Here is a 20,282-nt window from a genome sequence, read left to right on the forward strand (position 1 = left end):
CAGGTGAAAACCGGGGTCTTCTGGTTCAGACCAAAGTAGCAGACTCTGGTCCAGGTGAAAACTGGGTCTTCTGGTTCAGACTATAGTAGCAGATTCTGGTCCAGGTGAAAACCGGGGTCTTCTGGTTCAGACCAAAGTAGCAGACTCTGGTCCAGGTGAAAACCGGGTGGTCCTGGTTCAGACCAAAGTAGCAGACTCTGGTCCAGGTGAAAACCGGGGTCTTCTGGTCCAGACTGAATTAGCAGACTCTGGTCCAGGTGAAAACCGGGGTCTTCTGGTTCAGACAATAGTAGCAGACTCTGGTCCAGGTGAAAACCGGGGTCTTCTGGTTCAGACCAAAGTAGCAGACTCTGGTCCAGGTGAAAACCGGGTGGTCCTGGTTCAGACCAAAGTAGCAGACTCTGGTCCAGGTGAAAACCGGGGTCTTCTGGTCCAGACTGAATTAGCAGATTCTGGTCCAGGTGAAAACCGGGGTCTTCTGGTCCAGACTGAATTAGCAGACTCTGGTCCAGGTGAAAACCGGGGTCTTCTGCTTCAGACCAAAGTAGCAGACTCTGGTCCAGGTGAAAACCGGGGTCTTCTGGTTCAGACCAAAGTAGCAGACTCTGGTCCAGGTGAAAACCGGGGTCTCCTGGTTCAGACTGAATTAAAAGACTCTGGTCCAGGTGAAAACCGGGGTCTTCTGGTTCAGACCAAAGTAGCAGACTCTGGTCCAGGTGAAAACCGGGTTGTCCTGGTTCAGACCAAAGTAGCAGACTCTGGTCCAGGTGAAAACCGGGTCTTCTGGTTCAGACTATAGTAGCAGACTCTGGTCCAGGTGAAAACTGGGTCTTCTGGTTCAGACTATAGTAGCAGACTCTGGTCCAGGTGAAAACCGGGGTCTCCTGGTCCAGACCAAAGTAGCAGACTCTGGTCCAAGTGAAAACCGGGGTCTTTTGGTTCAGACCAAAGTAGCAGACTCTGGTCCAGGCGAAAACCGGGGTCTTCTGGTTCGGACCAAAGTAGCAGACTCTGGTCCAGGTGAAAACCGGGGTCTTCTGGTTCAGACCAAAGTAGCAGACTCTGGTCCAGGTGAAAACTGGGTCTTCTGGTTCAGACTATAGTAGCAGATTCTGGTCCAGGTGAAAACCGGGGTCTTCTGGTTCAGACCAAAGTAGCAGACTCTGGTCCAGGTGAAAACCGGGGTCTTCTGGTTCAGACTAAAGTAGCAGACCCTGGTCCAGGTGAAAACCGGGGTCTTCTGGTTCAGACCAAAGTAGCAGACTCTGGTCCAGGTGAAAACCGGGGTCTTCTGGTTCAGACCAAAGTAGCAGACTCTGGTCTAGGTGAAAACCGGGGTCTTCTGGTTCAGACTAAAGTAGCAGACTCTGGTCCAGGTGAAAACCGGGTTGTCCTGGTTCAGACCAAAGTAGCAGACTCTGGTCCAGGTGAAAACTGGGTCTTCTGGTTCAGACTATAGTAGCAGACTCTGGTCCAGGTGAAAACCGGGGTCTTCTGGTTCAGACCAAAGTAGCAGACTCTGGTCCAGGTGAAAACCGGGGTCTTCTCGTTCAGACTATAGTCGCAGACTCTGGTCCAGGTGAAAACCGGGGTCTTCTGGTTCAGACAAAAGTAGCAGACTCTGGTCTAGGTGAAAACCGGGGTCTTCTGGTTCAGACCAAAGTAGCAGACTCTGGTCCAGGTGAAAACCGGGGTCTTCTGGTTCAGACCAAAGTAACAGACTCTGGTCCAGGTGAAAACCGGGGTCTTCTGGTCCAGACTGAATTAGCAGACTCTGGTCCAGGTGAAAACCGGGGTCTTCTGGTTCAGACTGAAATAGCAGACTCTGGTCCAGGTGAAAACCGGGGTCTTCTGGTTCAGACTGAAATAGCAGACTCTGGTCCAGGTGAAAACCGGGGTCTTCTGGTTCAGACTGAAATAGCAGACTCTGGTCCAGGTGAAAACCCGGGTCTTCTGGTCCAGACCAAAGTAGCAGACTCTGGTCCAGGTGAAAACCGGGGTCTTCTGGTTCAGACCAAAGTAGCAGACTCTGGTCCAGGTGAAAACCGGGGTCTTCTGGTTCAGACCAAAGTAGCAGACTCTGGTCCAGGTGAAAACCGGGTCTTCTGGTCCAGACTGAATTAGCACATTCTGGTCCAGGTGAAAACCGGGTTGTCCTGGTTCAGACTAAAGTAGCAGACTCTGGTCCAGGTGAAAACCGGTGTCTTCTGGTTCAGACTGAATTAGCAGATTCTGGTCCAGGTGAAAACCGGGGTCTTCTGGTCCAGACTGAATTAGCAGACTCTGGTCCAGGTGAAAACCGGGGTCTTCTGGTTCGGACCAAAGTAGCAGACCCTGGTCCAGGTGAAAACCGGGGTCTTCTGCTTCAGACCAAAGTAGCAGACTCTGGTCCAGGTGAAAACCGGGGTCTTCTGGTCCAGACTGAATTAGCAGACTCTGGTCCAGGTGAAAACCGGGGTCTTCTGGTTCGGACCAAAGTAGCAGACCCTGGTCCAGGTGAAAACCGGGGTCTTCTGGTTCGGACCAAAGTAGCAGACCCTGGTCCAGGTGAAAACCGGGGTCTTCTGGTTCAGACCAAAGTAGCAGACTCTGGTCCAGGTGAAAACCGGGGTCTTCTGGTTCAGACCAAAGTAGCAGACTCTGGTCCAGGTGAAAACCGGGGTCTTCTGGTTCAGACTAAAGTAGCAGACCCTGGTCCAGGTGAAAACCGGGGTCTTCTGGTTCAGACCAAAGTAGCAGACTCTGGTCCAGGTGCAAACCGGGGTCTTCTGGTTCAGACCAAAGTAGCAGACTCTGGTCTAGGTGAAAACCGGGGTCTTCTGGTCCAGACTGAATTAAAAGACTCTGGTCCAGGTGAAAACCGAGGTCTTCTGGTTCAGACTAAAGTAGCAGACTCTGGTCCAGGTGAAAACCGGGTTGTCCTGGTTCAGACCAAAGTAGCAGACTCTGGTCCAGGTGAAAACCGGGTCTTCTGGTTCAGACTATAGTAGCAGACTCTGGTCCAGGTGAAAACTGGGTCTTCTGGTTCAGACTATAGTAGCAGACTCTGGTCCAGGTGAAAACCGGGGTCTCCTGGTCCAGACCAAAGTAGCAGACTCTGGTCCAGGTGAAAACCGGGGTCTTCTGGTTCAGACCAAAGTAGCAGACTCTGGTCCAGGTGAAAACCGGGGTCTTCTGGTTCAGACTAAAGTAGCAGACCCTGGTCCAGGTGAAAACCGGGGTCTTCTGGTTCAGACCAAAGTAGCAGACTCTGGTCCAGGTGAAAACCGGGGTCTTCTGGTTCAGACCAAAGTAGCAGACTCTGGTCTAGGTGAAAACCGGGGTCTTCTGGTTCAGACTAAAGTAGCAGACTCTGGTCCAGGTGAAAACCGGGTTGTCCTGGTTCAGACCAAAGTAGCAGACTCTGGTCCAGGTGAAAACTGGGTCTTCTGGTTCAGACTATAGTAGCAGACTCTGGTCCAGGTGAAAACCGGGGTCTTCTGGTTCAGACCAAAGTAGCAGACTCTGGTCCAGGTGAAAACCGGGGTCTTCTCGTTCAGACTATAGTCGCAGACTCTGGTCCAGGTGAAAACCGGGGTCTTCTGGTTCAGACAAAAGTAGCAGACTCTGGTCCAGCTGAAAACCGGGTTGTCATGGTTCAGACCAAAGTAGCACACTTTGGTCCAGGTGAAAACCGGGGTCTTCTGGTTCAGACCAAAGTAACAGACTCTGGTCCAGGTGAAAACCGGGGTCTTCTGGTTCAGACCAAAGTAGCAGACTCTGGTCCAGGTGAAAACCGGGGTCTTCTGGTTCAGACTGAAATAGCAGACTCTGGTCCAGGTGAAAACCCGGGTCTTCTGGTCCAGACCAAAGTAGCAGACTCTGGTCCAGGTGAAAACCGGGGTCTTCTGGTCCAGACCAAAGTAGCAGACTCTGGTCCAGGTGAAAACCGGGGTCTTCTGGTTCAGACTGAAATAGCAGACTCTGGTCCAGGTGAAAACCCGGGTCTTCTGGTCCAGACCAAAGTAGCAGACTCTGGTCCAGGTGAAAACCGGGGTCTTCTGGTTCAGACCAAAGTAGCAGACTCTGGTCCAGGTGAAAACCGGGGTCTTCTGGTTCAGACCAAACTAGCAGACTCTGGTCCAGGTGAAAACCGGGGTCTTCTGGTTCAGACCAAAGTAGCAGACTCTGGTCCAGGTGAAAACCGGGTCTTCTGGTCCAGACTGAATTAGCACATTCTGGTCCAGGTGAAAACCGGATTGTCCTGGTTCAGACCAAAGTAGCAGACTCTGGTCCAGGTGAAAACCGGGGTCTTCTGGTTCAGACTAAAGTAGCAGACTCTGGTCCAGGTGAAAACCGGGTCTTCTGGTCCAGACTGAATTAGCACATTCTGGTCCAGGTGAAAACCGGGTTGTCCTGGTTCAGACCAAAGTAGCAGACTTTGGTCCAGGTGAAAACCGGGGTCTTCTGGTTCAGACCAAAGTAGCAGACTCTGGTCCAGGTGAAAACCGGGGTCTTCTGGTTCAGACTATAGTCGCAGACTCTGGTCCAGGTGAAAACCGGGGTCTTCTGGTTCAGACCAAAGTAGCAGACTCTGGTCCAGGTGAAAACCGGGTGGTCCTGGTTCAGACCAAAGTAGCAGACTCTGGTCCAGGTGAAAACCGGGGTCTTCTGGTTCAGACCAAAGTAACAGACTCTGGTCCAGGTGAAAACCGGGGTCTTCTGGTTCAGACTGAAATAGCAGACTCTGGTCCAGGTGAAAACCGGGGTCTTCTGGTTCAGACTGAAATAGCAGACTCTGGTCCAGGTGAAAACCGGGGTCTTCTGGTCCAGACTGAATTAGCAGACTCTGGTCCAGGTGAAAACCGGGGTCTTCTGGTTCAGACCAAAGTAGCAGACTCTGGTCTAGGTGAAAACCGGGGTCTTCTGGTCCAGACTGAATTAAAAGACTCTGGTCCAGGTGAAAACCGGGGTCTTCTGGTTCAGACCAAAGTAGCAGACTCTGGTCCAGGTGAAAACCGGGGGCTTCCGGTTCAGACTGAAATAGCAGACTCTGGTCCAGGTGAAAACCGGGTTGTCCTGGTTCAGACCATAGTAGCAGACTCTGGTCCAGGTGAAAACCGGGTCTTCTGGTTCAGACTATAGTAGCAGACTCTGGTCCAGGTGAAAACCGGGGTCTTCTGGTTCAGACTAAAGTAGCAGACCCTGGTCCAGGTGAAAACCGGGGTCTTCTGGTTCAGACCAAAGTAGCAGACTCTGGTCCAGGTGAAAACCGGGGTCTTCTGGTTCAGACCAAAGTAGCAGACTCTGGTCTAGGTGAAAACCGGGGTCTTCTGGTCCAGACTGAATTAAAAGACTCTGGTCCAGGTGAAAACCGGGGTCTTCTGGTTCAGACTATAGTCGCAGACTCTGGTCCAGGTGAAAACCGGGGTCTTCTGGTTCAAACCAAAGTAGCAGACTCTGGTCCAGGTGAAAACCGGGTGGTCCTGGTTCAGACCAAAGTAGCAGACTCTGGTCCAGGTGAAAACCGGGGTCTTCTGGTTCAGACCAAAGTAACAGACTCTGGTCCAGGTGAAAACCGGGGTCTTCTGGTTCAGACTGAAATAGCAGACTCTGGTCCAGGTGAAAACCGGGGTCTTCTGGTTCAGACTAAAGTAGCAGACTCTGGTCCAGGTGAAAACCGGGGTCTTCTGGTTCAGACTGAAATAGCAGACTCTGGTCCAGGTGAAAACCGGGGTCTTCTGGTTCAGACTGAAATAGCAGACTCTGGTCCAGGTGAAAACCGGGGTCTTCTGGTCCAGACTGAATTAGCAGACTCTGGTCCAGGTGAAAACCGGGGTCTTCTGGTTCAGACCAAAGTAGCAGACTCTGGTCTAGGTGAAAACCGGGGTCTTCTGGTCCAGACTGAATTAAAAGACTCTGGTCCAGGTGAAAACCGGGGTCTTCTGGTTCAGACTAAAGTAGCAGACTCTGGTCCAGGTGAAAACCGGGGGCTTCCGGTTCAGACTGAAATAGCAGACTCTGGTCCAGGTGAAAACCGGGTTGTCCTGGTTCAGACCATAGTAGCAGACTCTGGTCCAGGTGAAAACCGGGGTCTTCTGGTTCAGACTAAAGTAGCAGACCCTGGTCCAGGTGAAAATTGGGTCTTCTGGTTCAGACTATAGTAGCAGACTCTGGTCCAGGTGAAAACCGGGGGCTTCCGGTTCAGACTGAAATAGCAGACTCTGGTCCAGGTGAAAACCGGGTTGTCCTGGTTCCGACCAAAGTAGCAGACTCTGGTCCAGGTGAAAACCGGGGTCTTCTGGTTCAGACTAAAGTAGCAGACCCTGGTCCAGGTGAAAACCGGGGTCTTCTGGTTCAGACCAAAGTAGCAGACTCTGGTCTAGGTGAAAACCGGGGTCTTCTGGTCCAGACTGAATTAAAAGACTCTGGTCCAGGTGAAAACCGGGGTCTTCTGGTTCAGACTAAAGTAGCAGACTCTGGTCCAGGTGAAAACCGGGTTGTCCTGGTTCAGACCAAAGTAGCAGACTCTGGTCCAGATGAAAACTGGGTCTTCTGGTTCAGACTATAGTAGCAGACTCTGGTCCAGGTGAAAACCGGGTTGTCCTGGTTCCGACCAAAGTAGCAGACTCTGGTCCAGGTGAAAACCGGGGTCTTCTGGTTCAGACTAAAGTAGCAGACCCTGGTCCAGGTGAAAACCGGGGTCTTCTGGTTCAGACCAAAGTAGCAGACTCTGGTCCAGGTGAAAACCGGGGTCTTCTGGTCCAGACTGAATTAAAAGACTCTGGTCCAGGTGAAAACCGGGGTCTTCTGGTTCAGACTAAAGTAGCAGACTCTGGTCCAGGTGAAAACCGGGTTGTCCTGGTTCAGACCAAAGTAGCAGACTCTGGTCCAGATGAAAACTGGGTCTTCTGGTTCAGACTATAGTAGCAGACTCTGGTCCAGGTGAAAACCGGGGTCTTCTGGTTCAGACCAAAGTAGCAGACTCTGGTCCAGGTGAAAACCGGGGTCTTCTGGTTCAGACTAAAGTAGCAGACTCTGGTCCAGGTGAAAACCGGGGTCTTCTGGTTCAGACCAAAGTAGCAGACTCTGGTCCAGGTGAAAACCGGGTTGTCCTGGTTCAGACCAAAGTAGCAGACTCTGGTCCAGGTGAAAACCGGGTCTTCTGGTCCAGACTGAATTAGCACATTCTGGTCCAGGTGAAAACCGGGTTGTCCTGGTTCAGACCAAAGTAGCAGACTCTGGTCCAGGTGAAAACCGGGGACTTCTGGTTAAGACTAAAGTAGCAGACTCTGGTCCAGGTGAAAACCGGGGTCTTCTGGTTCAGACTAAAGTAGCAGACTCTGGTCCAGGTGAAAACCGGTGTCTTCTGGTTCAGACTGAATTAGCAGATTCTGGTCCAGGTGAAAACCGGGGTCTTCTGGTCCAGACTGAATTAGCAGACTCTGGTCCAGGTGAAAACCGGGGTCTTCTGGTTCGGACCAAAGTAGCAGACTCTGGTCCAGGTGAAAACTGGGTCTTCTGGTTCAGACTATAGTAGCAGACTCTGGTCCAGGTGAAAACCGGGTGGTCCTGGTTCAGACTGAAATAGCAGACTCTGGTCCAGGTGAAAACCGGGGTCTTCTGGTTCAGACCAAAGTAGCAGACTCTGGTCCAGGTGAAAACCGGGGTCTTCTGGTTCATACTATAGTCGCAGACTCTGGTCCAGGTGAAAACCGGGGTCTTCTCGTTCAGACTATAGTCGCAGACTCTGGTCCAGGTGAAAACCGGGGTCTTCTGGTTCAGACCAAAGTAGCAGACTCTGGTCCAGGTGAAAACCGGGGTCTTCTGGTTCAGACCAAAGTAACAGACTCTGGTCCAGGTGAAAACCGGGGTCTTCTGGTTCAGACTGAAATAGCAGACTCTGGTCCAGGTGAAAACCGGGGTCTTCTGGTTCGGACCAAAGTAGCAGACTCTGGTCCAGGTGAAAACTGGGTCTTCTGGTTCAGACCAAAGTAGCAGACTCTGGTCCAGGTGAAAACCGGGGTCTTCTGGTTCAGACCAAAGTAACAGACTCTGGTCCAGGTGAAAACCGGGGTCTTCTGGTTCAGACTGAAATAGCAGACTCTGGTCCAGGTGAAAACCGGGGTCTTCTGGTTCAGACCAAAGTAACAGACTCTGGTCCAGGTGAAAACCGGGGTCTTCTGGTTCAGATTGAAATAGCAGACTCTGGTCCAGGTGAAAACCGGGGTCTTCTGGTTCAGACTGAAATAGCAGACTCTGGTCCAGGTGAAAACCGGGGTCTTCTGGTTCCGACTGAAATAGCAGACTCTGGTCCAGGTGAAAACCGGGGTCTTCTGGTTCAGACCAAAGTAGCAGACTCTGGTCCAGGTGAAAACCGGGGTCTTCTGGTTCAGACCAAAGTAGCAGACTCTGGTCCAGGTGAAAACCGGGGTCTTCTGGTCCAGACCAAAGTAGCAGACTCTGGTCCAGGTGAAAACCGGGTTGTCCTGGTTCAGACCAAAGTAGCAGACCCTGGTCCAGGTGAAAACCGGGGTCTCCTGGTTCAGACCAAAGTAGCAGACTCTGGTCCAGGTGAAAACCGGGTCTTCTGGTCCAGACTGAATTAGCACATTCTGGTCCAGGTGAAAACCGGGGACTTCTGGTTCAGACTAAAGTAGCAGACTCTGGTCCAGGTGAAAACCGGGGTCTTCTGGTTCAGACTAAAGTAGCAGACTCTGGTCCAGGCGAAAACCGGGGTCTTCTGGTTCAGACCAAAGTAGCAGACTCTGGTCCAGGTGAAAACCGGGGTCTCTTAGTTCAGACCAAAGTAGCAGACTCTGGTCTAGGTGAAAACCGGGGTCTTCTGGTTCAGACCAAAGTAGCAGACTCTGGTCCAGGTGAAAACCGGGGTCTTCTGGTTCAGACCAAAGTAGCAGACTCTGGTCCAGGTGAAAACCGGGGTCTTCTGGTTCAGACCAAAGTAACAGACTCTGGTTCAGGTGAAAACCGGTGTCTTCTGGTTCAGACTGAATTAGCAGATTCTGGTCCAGGTGAAAACCGGGGTCTTCTGGTTCAGACTGAATTAGCAGATTCTGGTCCAGGTGAAAACCGGGGTCTTCTGGTTCAGACTGAATTAGCAGACTCTGGTCCAGGTGAAAACCGGGTGGTCCTGGTTCAGACTGAAATAGCAGACTCTGGTCCAGGTGAAAACCGGGGTCTTCTGGTTCGGACCAAAGTAGCAGACCCTGGTCCAGGTGAAAACCGGGTGGTCCTGGTTCAGACCAAAGTAGCAGACTCTGGTCCAGGTGAAAACCGGGGACTTCTGGTTCGGAACAAAGTAGCAGACTCTGGTCCAGGTGAAAACCGGGGTCTTCTGGTCCAGACTGAATTAGCAGACCCTGGTCCAGGTGAAAACCGGGGTCTTCTGGTTCAGACCAAAGTAGCAGACTCTGGTCCAGGTGAAAACCGGGGTCTTCTGGTTCAGACTGAATTAGCAGACTCTGGTCCAGGTGAAAACCGGGGTCTTCTGGTCCAGACCAAAGTAGCAGACTCTGGTCCAGGTGAAAACCGGGGTCTTCTGGTTCAGACTGAAATAGCAGACTCTGGTCCAGGTGAAAACCGGGGTCTTCTGGTTCAGACCAAAGTAGCAGACTCTGGTCCAGGCGAAAACCGGATTGTCCTGGTTCAGACCAAAGTAGCAGACTCTGGTCCAGGTGAAAACCGGGGTCTTCTCGTTCAGACTGGAATAGCAGACTCTGGTCCAGGTGAAAACCGGGGTCTTCTGGTTCAGACTGAAATAGCAGACTCTGGTCCAGGTGAAAATCGGGTCTTCTGGTTCAGACCAAAGTAGCAGACTCTGGTCCAGGTGAAAACCGGGGTCTTCTGGTTCAGACCAAAGTAGCAGACTCTGGTCCAGGTGAAAACCGGGTTGTCCTGGTTCGGACCAAAGTAGCAGACTCTGGTCCAGGTGAAAACCGGGTTGTCCTGGTTCAGACCAAAGTAGCAGACTCTGGTCCAGGTGAAAACCGGGGTCTTCTGGTTCAGACTAAAGTAGCCGACTCTGGTCCAGGCGAAAACCGGGGTCTTCTGGTTCAGACTAAAGTAGCCGACTCTGGTCCAGGTGAAAACCGGGGTCTTCTGGTTCAGACTGAAATAGCAGACTCTGGTCCAGGTGAAAACCGGGGTCTTCTGGTCCAGACCAAAGTAGCAGACTCTGGTCCAGGTGAAAACCGGGGTCTTCTGGTCCAGACCAAAGTAGCAGACTCTGGTCCAGGTGAAAACCGGGTTGTCCTGGTTCAGACCAAAGTAGCAGACTCTGGTCCAGGTGAAAACCGGGGTCTTCTGGTTCAGACCAAAGTAGCAGACTCTGGTCCAGGTGAAAACCGGGGTCTTCTGGTTCAGACCAAAGTAGCAGACTCTGGTCCAGGTGAAAACCGGGGTCTTCTGGTTCGGACCAAAGTAGCAGACTCTGGTCCAGGTGAAAACCGGGGTCTTCTGGTTCGGACCAAAGTAGCAGACTCTGGTCCAGGTGAAAACCGGTTTCTTCTGGTTCAGACTATAGTAGAAGACTCTGGTCCAGGTGAAAACTGGGTCTTCTGGTTCAGACTATAGTCACAGACTCTGGTCCAGGTGAAAACTGGGTCTTCTGGTTCAGACTATAGTAGCAGACTCTGGTCCAGGTGAAAACCGGGGTCTTCTGGTTCAGACCAAAGTAGCAGACTCTGGTCCAGGTGAAAAACGGGGTCTTCTGGTTCAGACCAAAGTAACAGACTCTGGTCCAGGTGAAAACCGGGTTGTCATGGTTCAGACCAAAGTAGCAGACTTTGGTCCAGGTGAAAACCGGGGTCTTCTGGTTCAGACCAAAGTAGCAGACTCTGGTCCAGGTGAAAACCGGGTTGTCCTGGTTCGGACCAAAGTAGCAGACTCTGGTCCAGGTGAAAACCGGGGTCTTCTGGTCCAGACCACAGTAGCAGACTCTGGTCCAGGTGAAAACCGGGTGGTCCTGGTTCAGACCAAAGTAGCAGACTCTGGTACAGGTGAAAACCGGGGTCTTCTGGTTCAGACCAAAGTAGCAGACTCTGGTCCAGGTGAAAACCGGGGTCTTCTGGTTCAGACTGAATTAGCAGATTCTGGTCCAGGTGAAAACCAGGGTCTTCTGGTTCAAACCAAAGTAGCAGACTCTGGTCCAGGTGAAAACCGGGGTCTTCTGGTTCAAACCAAAGTAGCAGACTCTGGTCCAGGTGAAAACTGGGTCTTCTGGTTCAGACTATAGTAGCAGATTCTGGTCCAGGTGAAAACCGGGTCTTCTGGTTCAGACTGAAATAGCAGACTCTGGTCCAGGTGAAAACCGGGTCTTCTGGTTCAGACTGAAATAGCAGACTCTGGTCCAGGTGAAAACCGGGGTCTTCTGGTTCAGACCAAAGTAGCAGACTCTGGTCCAGGTGAAAACCGGGTGGTCCTGGTTCAGACCAAAGTAGCAGACTCTGGTCCAGGTGAAAACCGGGGTCTTCTGGTCCAGACTGAATTAGCAGACTCTGGTCCAGGTGAAAACCGGGGTCTTCTGGTTCAGACAATAGTAGCAGACTCTGGTCCAGGTGAAAACCGGGGTCTTCTGGTTCAGACCAAAGTAGCAGACTCTGGTCCAGGTGAAAACCGGGGTCTTCTGGTTCAGACCAAAGTAGCAGACTCTGGTCCAGGTGAAAACCGGGTTGTCCTGGTTCAGACTAAAGTAGCAGACTCTGGTCCAGGTGAAAACCGGGGTCTTCTGGTTCAGACCAAAGTAGCAGACTCTGGTCCAGGTGAAAACCGGGTGGTCCTGGTTCAGACCAAAGTAGCAGACTCTGGTCCAGGTGAAAACCGGGGTCTTCTGGTCCAGACTGAATTAGCAGATTCTGGTCCAGGTGAAAACCGGGGTCTTCTGGTCCAGACTGAATTAGCAGACTCTGGTCCAGGTGAAAACCGGGGTCTTCTGGTTCGGACCAAAGTAGCAGACCCTGGTCCAGGTGAAAACCGGGGTCTTCTGCTTCAGACCAAAGTAGCAGACTCTGGTCCAGGTGAAAACCGGGGTCTTCTGGTTCAGACCAAAGTAGCAGACTCTGGTCCAGGTGAAAACCGGGGTCTCCTGGTTCAGACTGAATTAAAAGACTCTGGTCCAGGTGAAAACCGGGGTCTTCTGGTTCAGACTAAAGTAGCAGACTCTGGTCCAGGTGAAAACCGGGTTGGCCTGGTTCAGACCAAAGTAGCAGACTCTGGTCCAGGTGAAAACCGGGGTCTCCTGGTTCAGACTGAATTAAAAGACTCTGGTCCAGGTGAAAACCGGGGTCTTCTGGTTCAGACCAAAGTAGCAGACTCTGGTCCAGGTGAAAACCGGGGTCTCCTGGTTCAGACTGAATTAAAAGACTCTGGTCCAGGTGAAAACCGGGGTCTTCTGGTTCAGACTAAAGTAGCAGACTCTGGTCCAGGTGAAAACCGGGTCTTCTGGTTCAGACTATAGTAGCAGACTCTGGTCCAGGTGAAAACTGGGTCTTCTGGTTCAGACTATAGTAGCAGACTCTGGTCCAGGTGAAAACCGGGGTCTTCTGGTTCAGACTAAAGTAGCAGACTCTGGTCCAGGTGAAAACCGGGTCTTCTGGTTCAGACTATAGTAGCAGACTCTGGTCCAGGTGAAAACTGGGTCTTCTGGTTCAGACCAAAGTAGCAGACTCTGGTCCAGGTGAAAACCGGGGTCTCCTGGTCCAGACCAAAGTAGCAGACTCTGGTCCAAGTGAAAACCGGGGTCTTTTGGTTCAGACCAAAGTAGCAGACTCTGGTCCAGGCGAAAACCGGGGTCTTCTGGTTCGGACCAAAGTAGCAGACTCTGGTCCAGGTGAAAACCGGGGTCTTCTGGTTCAGACCAAAGTAGCAGACTCTGGTCCAGGTGAAAACCGGGGTCTTCTGGTTCAGACTGAATTAGCAGATTCTGGTCCAGGTGAAAACCGGGGTCTTCTGGTCCAGACTGAATTAGCAGACTCTGGTCCAGGTGAAAACCGGGGTCTTCTGGTTCAGACCAAAGTAGCAGACTCTGGTCCAGGTGAAAACCGGGTCTTCTGGTTCAGACTGAAATAGCAGACTCTGGTCCAGGTGAAAACCGGGGTCTTCTGGTTCAGACCAAAGTAGCAGACTCTGGTCCAGGTGAAAACCGGGTGGTCCTGGTTCAGACCAAAGTAGCAGACTCTGGTCCAGGTGAAAACCGGGGTCTTCTGGTTCAGACCAAAGTAGCCGACTCTGGTCCAGGTGAAAACTGGGGTCTTCTGGTCCAGACTGAATTAGCAGACTCTGGTCCAGGTGAAAACCGGGGTATTCTGGTTCGGACCAAAGTAGCAGACCCTGGTCCAGGTGAAAACCGGGTGGTCCTGGTTCAGACCAAAGTAGCAGACTCTGGTCCAGGTGAAAACCGGGCTCTTCTGGTTCGGACCAAAGTAGCAGACTCTGGTCCAGGTGAAAACCGGGTCTTCTGGTTCAGACTATATTAGCAGATTCTGGCCCAGGTGAAAACCGGGTCTTCTGGTTCAGACTAAAGTAGCAGACTCTGGTCCAGGTGAAAACCGGGGTCTTCTGGTCCAGACCAAAGTAGCAGACTCTGGTCCAGGTGAAAACCGGGTCTTCTGGTTCAGACCAAAGTAGCAGACTCTGGTCCAGGTGAAAACCGGGTCTTCTGGTTCAGACCAAAGTAGCAGACTCTGGTCCAGGTGAAAACCGGGGTCTTCTGGTTCAGACCAAAGTAGCAGACTCTGGTCCAGGTGAAAACCGGGTCTTCTGGTTCAGACCAAAGTAGCAGACTCTGGTCCAGGTGAAAACCGGGTCTTCTGGTTCAGACTGAAATAGCAGACTCTGGTCCAGGTGAAAACCGGGTCTTCTGGTTCAGACTGAAATAGCAGACTCTGGTCCAGGTGAAAACCGGGGTCTTCTGGTTCAGACCAAAGTAGCAGACTCTGGTCCAGGTGAAAACCGGGGTCTTCTGGTTCAGACTGAAATAGCAGACTCTGGTCCAGGTGAAAACCGGGTGGTCCTGGTTCAGACCAAAGTAGCAGACTCTGGTCCAGGTGAAAACCGGGGTCTTCTGGTCCAGACTGAATTAGCAGACTCTGGTCCAGGTGAAAACCGGGGTCTTCTGGTTCAGACTATAGTAGCAGACTCTGGTCCAGGTGAAAACCGGGGTCTTCTGGTTCAGACCAAAGTAGCAGACTCTGGTCCAGGTGAAAACCGGGGTCTTCTGGTTCAGACTGAATTGGCAGACTCTGGTCCAGGTGAAAACCGGGTGGTCCTGGTTCAGACCAAAGTAGCAGACTCTGGTCCAGGTGAAAACCGGGGTCTTCTGGTCCAGACTGAATTAGCAGACTCTGGTCCAGGTGAAAACCGGGGTCTTCTGGTTCAGACTATAGTAGCAGACTCTGGTCCAGGTGAAAACCGGGGTCTTCTGGTTCAGACCAAAGTAGCAGACTCTGGTCCAGGTGAAAACCGGGTCTTCTGGTTCAGACTGAAATAGCAGACTCTGGTCCAGGTGAAAACCGGGGTCTTCTGGTTCAGACCAAAGTAGCAGACTCTGGTCCAGGTGAAAACCGGGTGGTCCTGGTTCAGACCAAAGTAGCAGACTCTGGTCCAGGTGAAAACCGGGGTCTTCTGGTCCAGACTGAATTAGCAGATTCTGGTCCAGGTGAAAACCGGGGTCTTCTGGTCCAGACTGAATTAGCAGACTCTGGTCCAGGTGAAAACCGGGGTCTTCTGGTTCGGACCAAAGTAGCAGACCCTGGTCCAGGTGAAAACCGGGGTCTTCTGCTTCAGACCAAAGTAGCAGACTCTGGTCCAGGTGAAAACCGGGGTCTTCTGGTTCAGACCAAAGTAGCAGACTCTGGTCCAGGTGAAAACCGGGGTCTTCTGGTTCAGACTAAAGTAGCAGACCCTGGTCCAGGTGAAAACCGGGGTCTTCTGGTTCAGACCAAAGTAGCAGACTCTGGTCTAGGTGAAAACCGGGGTCTTCTGGTCCAGACTGAATTAGCAGACTCTGGTCCAGGTGAAAACCGGGGTATTCTGGTTCAGACTATAGTAGCAGATTCTGGTCCAGGTGAAAACCGGGTATTCTGGTTCAGACTAAAATAGCAGACTCTGGTCCAGGTGAAAACCGGGGTCTTCTGGTTCAGACCAAAGTAGCAGACTCTGGTCCAGGTGAAAACTGGGGTCTTCTGGTCCAGACTGAATTAGCAGATTCTGGTCCAGGTGAAAACCGGGTCTTCTGGTTCGGACCAAAGTAGCAGACCCTGGTCCAGGTGAAAACCGGGCTCTTCTGGTTCGGACCAAAGTAGCAGACTCTGGTCCAGGTGAAAACTGGGTCTTCTGGTTCAGACTATAGTAGCAGATTCTGGTCCAGGTGAAAACCGGGTCTTCTGGTTCAGACCAAATTAGCAGACTCTGGTCCAGGTGAAAACCGGGTGGTCCTGGTTCAGACCAAAGTAGCAGACTCTGGTCCAGGTGAAAACCGGGGTCTTCTGGTCCAGACTGAATTAGCAGATTCTGGTCCAGGTGAAAACCGGGGTCTTCTGGTCCAGACTGAATTAGCAGATTCTGGTCCAGGTGAAAACCGGGGTCTTCTGGTCCAGACTGAATTAGCAGATTCTGGTCCAGGTGAAAACCGGGGTCTTCTGGTTCAGACCAAAGTAGCAGACTCTGGTCCAGGTGAAAACCGGGGTCTTCTGGTTCAGACCAAAGTAGCAGACTCTGGTCCAGGTGAAAACCGGGGTCTTCTGGTTCAGACCAAAGTAGCAGACTCTGGTCCAGGTGAAAACCGGGGTCTTCTGGTTCAGACCAAAGTAGCAGACTCTGGTCCAGGTGAAAACCGGGTTGTCCTGGTTCGGACCAAAGTAGCAGACTCTGGTCCAGGTGAAAACCGGGGTCTTCTGGTCCAGACCAAAGTAGCAGACTCTGGTCCAGGTGAAAACCGGGGTCTTCTGGTTCAGACTGAAATAGCAGACTCTGGTCCAGGTGAAAACCGGGGTCTTCTGGTTCAGACCAAAGTAGCAGACTCTGGTCCAGGTGAAAACCGGGTGGTCCTGGTTCAGACCAAAGTAGCAGACTCTGGTCCAGGTGAAAACCGGGGTCTTCTGGTTCAGACCAAAGTAGCAGACTCTGGTCCAGGTGAAAACCGGGGTCTTCTGGTTCAGACTGATATAGCAGACTCTGGTCCAGGTGAAAACCGGGGTCTTCTGGTTCAGACTGAATTAGCAGATTCTGGTCCAGGTGAAAACCGGGGTCTTCTGGTTCAAACCAAAGTAGCAGACTCTGGTCCAGGTGAAAACCGGGTCTTCTGGTTCAGACTGAAATAGCAGACTCTGGTCCAGGTGAAAACCGGGGTCTTCTGGTTCAGACCAAAGTAGCCGACTCTGGTCCAGGTGAAAACCGGGTGGTCCTGGTTCAGACCAAAGTAGCAGACTCTGGTCCAGGTGAAAACCGGGGTCTTCTGGTTCAGACCAAAGTAGCCGACTCTGGTCCAGGTGAAAACCGGGTGGTCCTGGTTCAGACCAAAGTAGCAGACTCTGGTCCAGGTGAAAACTGGGGTCTTCTGGTTCGGACCAAAGTAGCAGACCCTGGTCCAGGTGAAAACCGGGCTCTTCTGGTTCGGACCAAAGTAGCAGACTCTGGTCCAGGTGAAAACTGGGTCTTCTGGTTCAGACTATAGTAGCAGATTCTGGTCCAGGTGAAAACCGGGTCTTCTGGTTCAGACTGAAATAGCAGACTCTGGTCCAGGTGAAAACCGGGGTCTTCTGGTTCAGACCAAAGTAGCAGACTCTGGTCCAGGTGAAAACCGGGTCTTCTGGTTCAGACTGAAATAGCAGACTCTGGTCCAGGTGAAAACCGGGTCTTCTGGTTCAGACTGAAATAGCAGACTCTGGTCCAGGTGAAAACCGGGGTCTTCTGGTTCAGACCAAAGTAGCAGACTCTGGTCCAGGTGAAAACCGGGGTCTTCTGGTCCAGACTGAATTAGCAGACTCTGGTCCAGGTGAAAACCGGGGTCTTCTGGTTCAGACAATAGTAGCAGACTCTGGTCCAGGTGAAAACCGGGGTCTTCTGGTTCAGACCAAAGTAGCAGACTCTGGTCCAGGTGAAAACCGGGTCTTCTGGTTCAGACTGAAATAGCAGACTCTGGTCCAGGTGAAAACCGGGGTCTTCTGGTTCAGACCAAAGTAGCAGACTCTGGTCCAGGTGAAAACCGGGTGGTCCTGGTTCAGACCAAAGTAGCAGACTCTGGTCCAGGTGAAAACCGGGGTCTTCTGGTCCAGACTGAATTAGCAGATTCTGGTCCAGGTGAAAACCGGGGTCTTCTGGTCCAGACTGAATTAGCAGACTCTGGTCCAGGTGAAAACCGGGGTCTTCTGGTTCGGACCAAAGTAGCAGACCCTGGTCCAGGTGAAAACCGGGGTCTTCTGCTTCAGACCAAAGTAGCAGACTCTGGTCCAGGTGAAAACCGGGGTCTTCTGGTTCAGACCAAAGTAGCAGACTCTGGTCCAGGTGAAAACCGGGGTCTCCTGGTTCAGACTGAATTAAAAGACTCTGGTCCAGGTGAAAACCGGGGTCTTCTGGTTCAGACCAAAGTAGCAGACTCTGGTCCAGGTGAAAACCGGGTCTTCTGGTTCAGACTATAGTAGCAGACTCTGGTCCAGGTGAAAACTGGGTCTTCTGGTTCAGACTATAGTAGCAGACTCTGGTCCAGGTGAAAACCGGGGTCTCCTGGTCCAGACCAAAGTAGCAGACTCTGGTCCAAGTGAAAACCGGGGTCTTTTGGTTCAGACCAAAGTAGCAGACTCTGGTCCAGGCGAAAACCGGGGTCTTCTGGTTCGGACCAAAGTAGCAGACTCTGGTCCAGGTGAAAACCGGGGTCTTCTGGTTCAGACCAAAGTAGCAGACTCTGGTCCAGGTGAAAACCGGGGTCTTCTGGTTCAGACTGAATTAGCAGATTCTGGTCCAGGTGAAAACCGGGGTCTTCTGGTCCAGACTGAATTAGCAGACTCTGGTCCAGGTGAAAACCGGGGTCTTCTGGTTCAGACCAAAGTAGCAGACTCTGGTCCAGGTGAAAACCGGGTCTTCTGGTTCAGACTGAAATAGCAGACTCTGGTCCAGGTGAAAACCGGGGTCTTCTGGTCCAGACCAAAGTAGCAGACTCTGGTCCAGGTGAAAACCGGGTCTTCTGGTTCAGACCAAAGTAGCAGACTCTGGTCCAGGTGAAAACCGGGTCTTCTGGTTCAGACTGAAATAGCAGACTCTGGTCCAGGTGAAAACCGGGTCTTCTGGTTCAGACCAAAGTAGCAGACTCTGGTCCAGGTGAAAACCGGGGTCTTCTGGTTCAGACCAAAGTAGCAGACTCTGGTCCAGGTGAAAACCGGGTCTTCTGGTTCAGACTGAAATAGCAGACTCTGGTCCAGGTGAAAACCGGGTCTTCTGGTTCAGACTGAAATAGCAGACTCTGGTCCAGGTGAAAACCGGGGTCTTCTGGTTCAGACCAAAGTAGCAGACTCTGGTCCAGGTGAAAACCGGGTGGTCCTGGTTCAGACCAAAGTAGCAGACTCTGGTCCAGGTGAAAACCGGGGTCTTCTGGTCCAGACTGAATTAGCAGACTCTGGTCCAGGTGAAAGCCGGGGTCTTCTGGTTCAGACTATAGTAGCAGACTCTGGTCCAGGTGAAAACCGGGGTCTTCTGGTTCAGACCAAAGTAGCAGACTCTGGTCCAGGTGAAAACCGGGTCTTCTGGTTCAGACTGAAATAGCAGACTCTGGTCCAGGTGAAAACCGGGGTCTTCTGGTTCAGACTAAAGTAGCAGACTCTGGTCCAGGTGAAAACCGGGGTCTTCTGGTTCAGACCAAAGTAGCAGACTCTGGTCCAGGTGAAAACCGGGGTCTTCTGGTCCAGACTGAATTAGCAGATTCTGGTCTAGGTGAAAACCGGGGTCTTCTGGTCCAGACTGAATTAGCAGATTCTGGTCTAGGTGAAAACCGGGGTCTTCTGGTTCAGACCAAAGTAGCAGACTCTGGTCCAGGTGAAAACCGGGGTCTTCTGGTTCGGACCAAAGTAGCAGACCCTGGTCCAGGTGAAAACCGGGGTCTTCTGCTTCAGACCAAAGTAGCAGACTCTGGTCCAGGTGAAAACCGGGGTCTTCTGGTTCAGACCAAAGTAGCAGACTCTGGTCCAGGTGAAAACCGGGGTCTTCTGGTTCAGACTAAAGTAGCAGACCCTGGTCCAGGTGAAAACCGGGGTCTTCTGGTTCAGACCAAAGTAGCAGACTCTGGTCCAGGTGAAAACCGGGTGGTCCTGGTTCAGACCAAAGTAGCAGACCCTGGTCCAGGTGAAAACCGGGGTCTTCTGGTCCAGACTGAATTAGCAGACTCTGGTCCAGGTGAAAGCCGGGGTCTTCTGGTTCAGACTATAGTAGCAGACTCTGGTCCAGGTGAAAACCGGGGTCTTCTGGTTCAGACCAAAGTAGCAGACTCTGGTCCAGGTGAAAACCGGGTCTTCTGGTTCAGACTGAAATAGCAGACTCTGGTCCAGGTGAAAACCGGGGTCTTCTGGTTCAGACTAAAGTAGCAGACTCTGGTCCAGGTGAAAACCGGGGTCTTCTGGTTCAGACCAAAGTAGCAGACTCTGGTCCAGGTGAAAACCGGGGTCTTCTGGTCCAGACTGAATTAGCAGATTCTGGTCTAGGTGAAAACCGGGGTCTTCTGGTCCAGACTGAATTAGCAGATTCTGGTCTAGGTGAAAACCGGGGTCTTCTGGTTCAGACCAAAGTAGCAGACTCTGGTCCAGGTGAAAACCGGGGTCTTCTGGTTCGGACCAAAGTAGCAGACCCTGGTCCAGGTGAAAACCGGGGTCTTCTGCTTCAGACCAAAGTAGCAGACTCTGGTCCAGGTGAAAACCGGGGTCTTCTGGTTCAGACCAAAGTAGCAGACTCTGGTCCAGGTGAAAACCGGGGTCTTCTGGTTCAGACCAAAGTAGCAGACTCTGGTCCAGGTGAAAACCGGGGTCTTCTGGTTCAGACTAAAGTAGCAGACCCTGGTCCAGGTGAAAACCGGGGTCTTCTGGTTCAGACCAAAGTAGCAGACTCTGGTCCAGGTGAAAACCGGGGTCTTCTGGTTCAGACCAAAGTAGCAGACTCTGGTCTACGTGAAAACCGGGGTCTTCTGGTCCAGACTGAATTAAAAGACTCTGGTCCAGGTGAAAACCGGGGTCTTCTGGTTCAGACTAAAGTAGCAGACTCTGGTCCAGGTGAAAACCGGGTTGTCCTGGTTCAGACCAAAGTAGCAG

Source organism: Telmatherina bonti (assembly GCF_933228915.1).
Source record: "Telmatherina bonti genome assembly, chromosome: 18".
NCBI lineage: Eukaryota > Metazoa > Chordata > Actinopteri > Atheriniformes > Telmatherinidae > Telmatherina > Telmatherina bonti.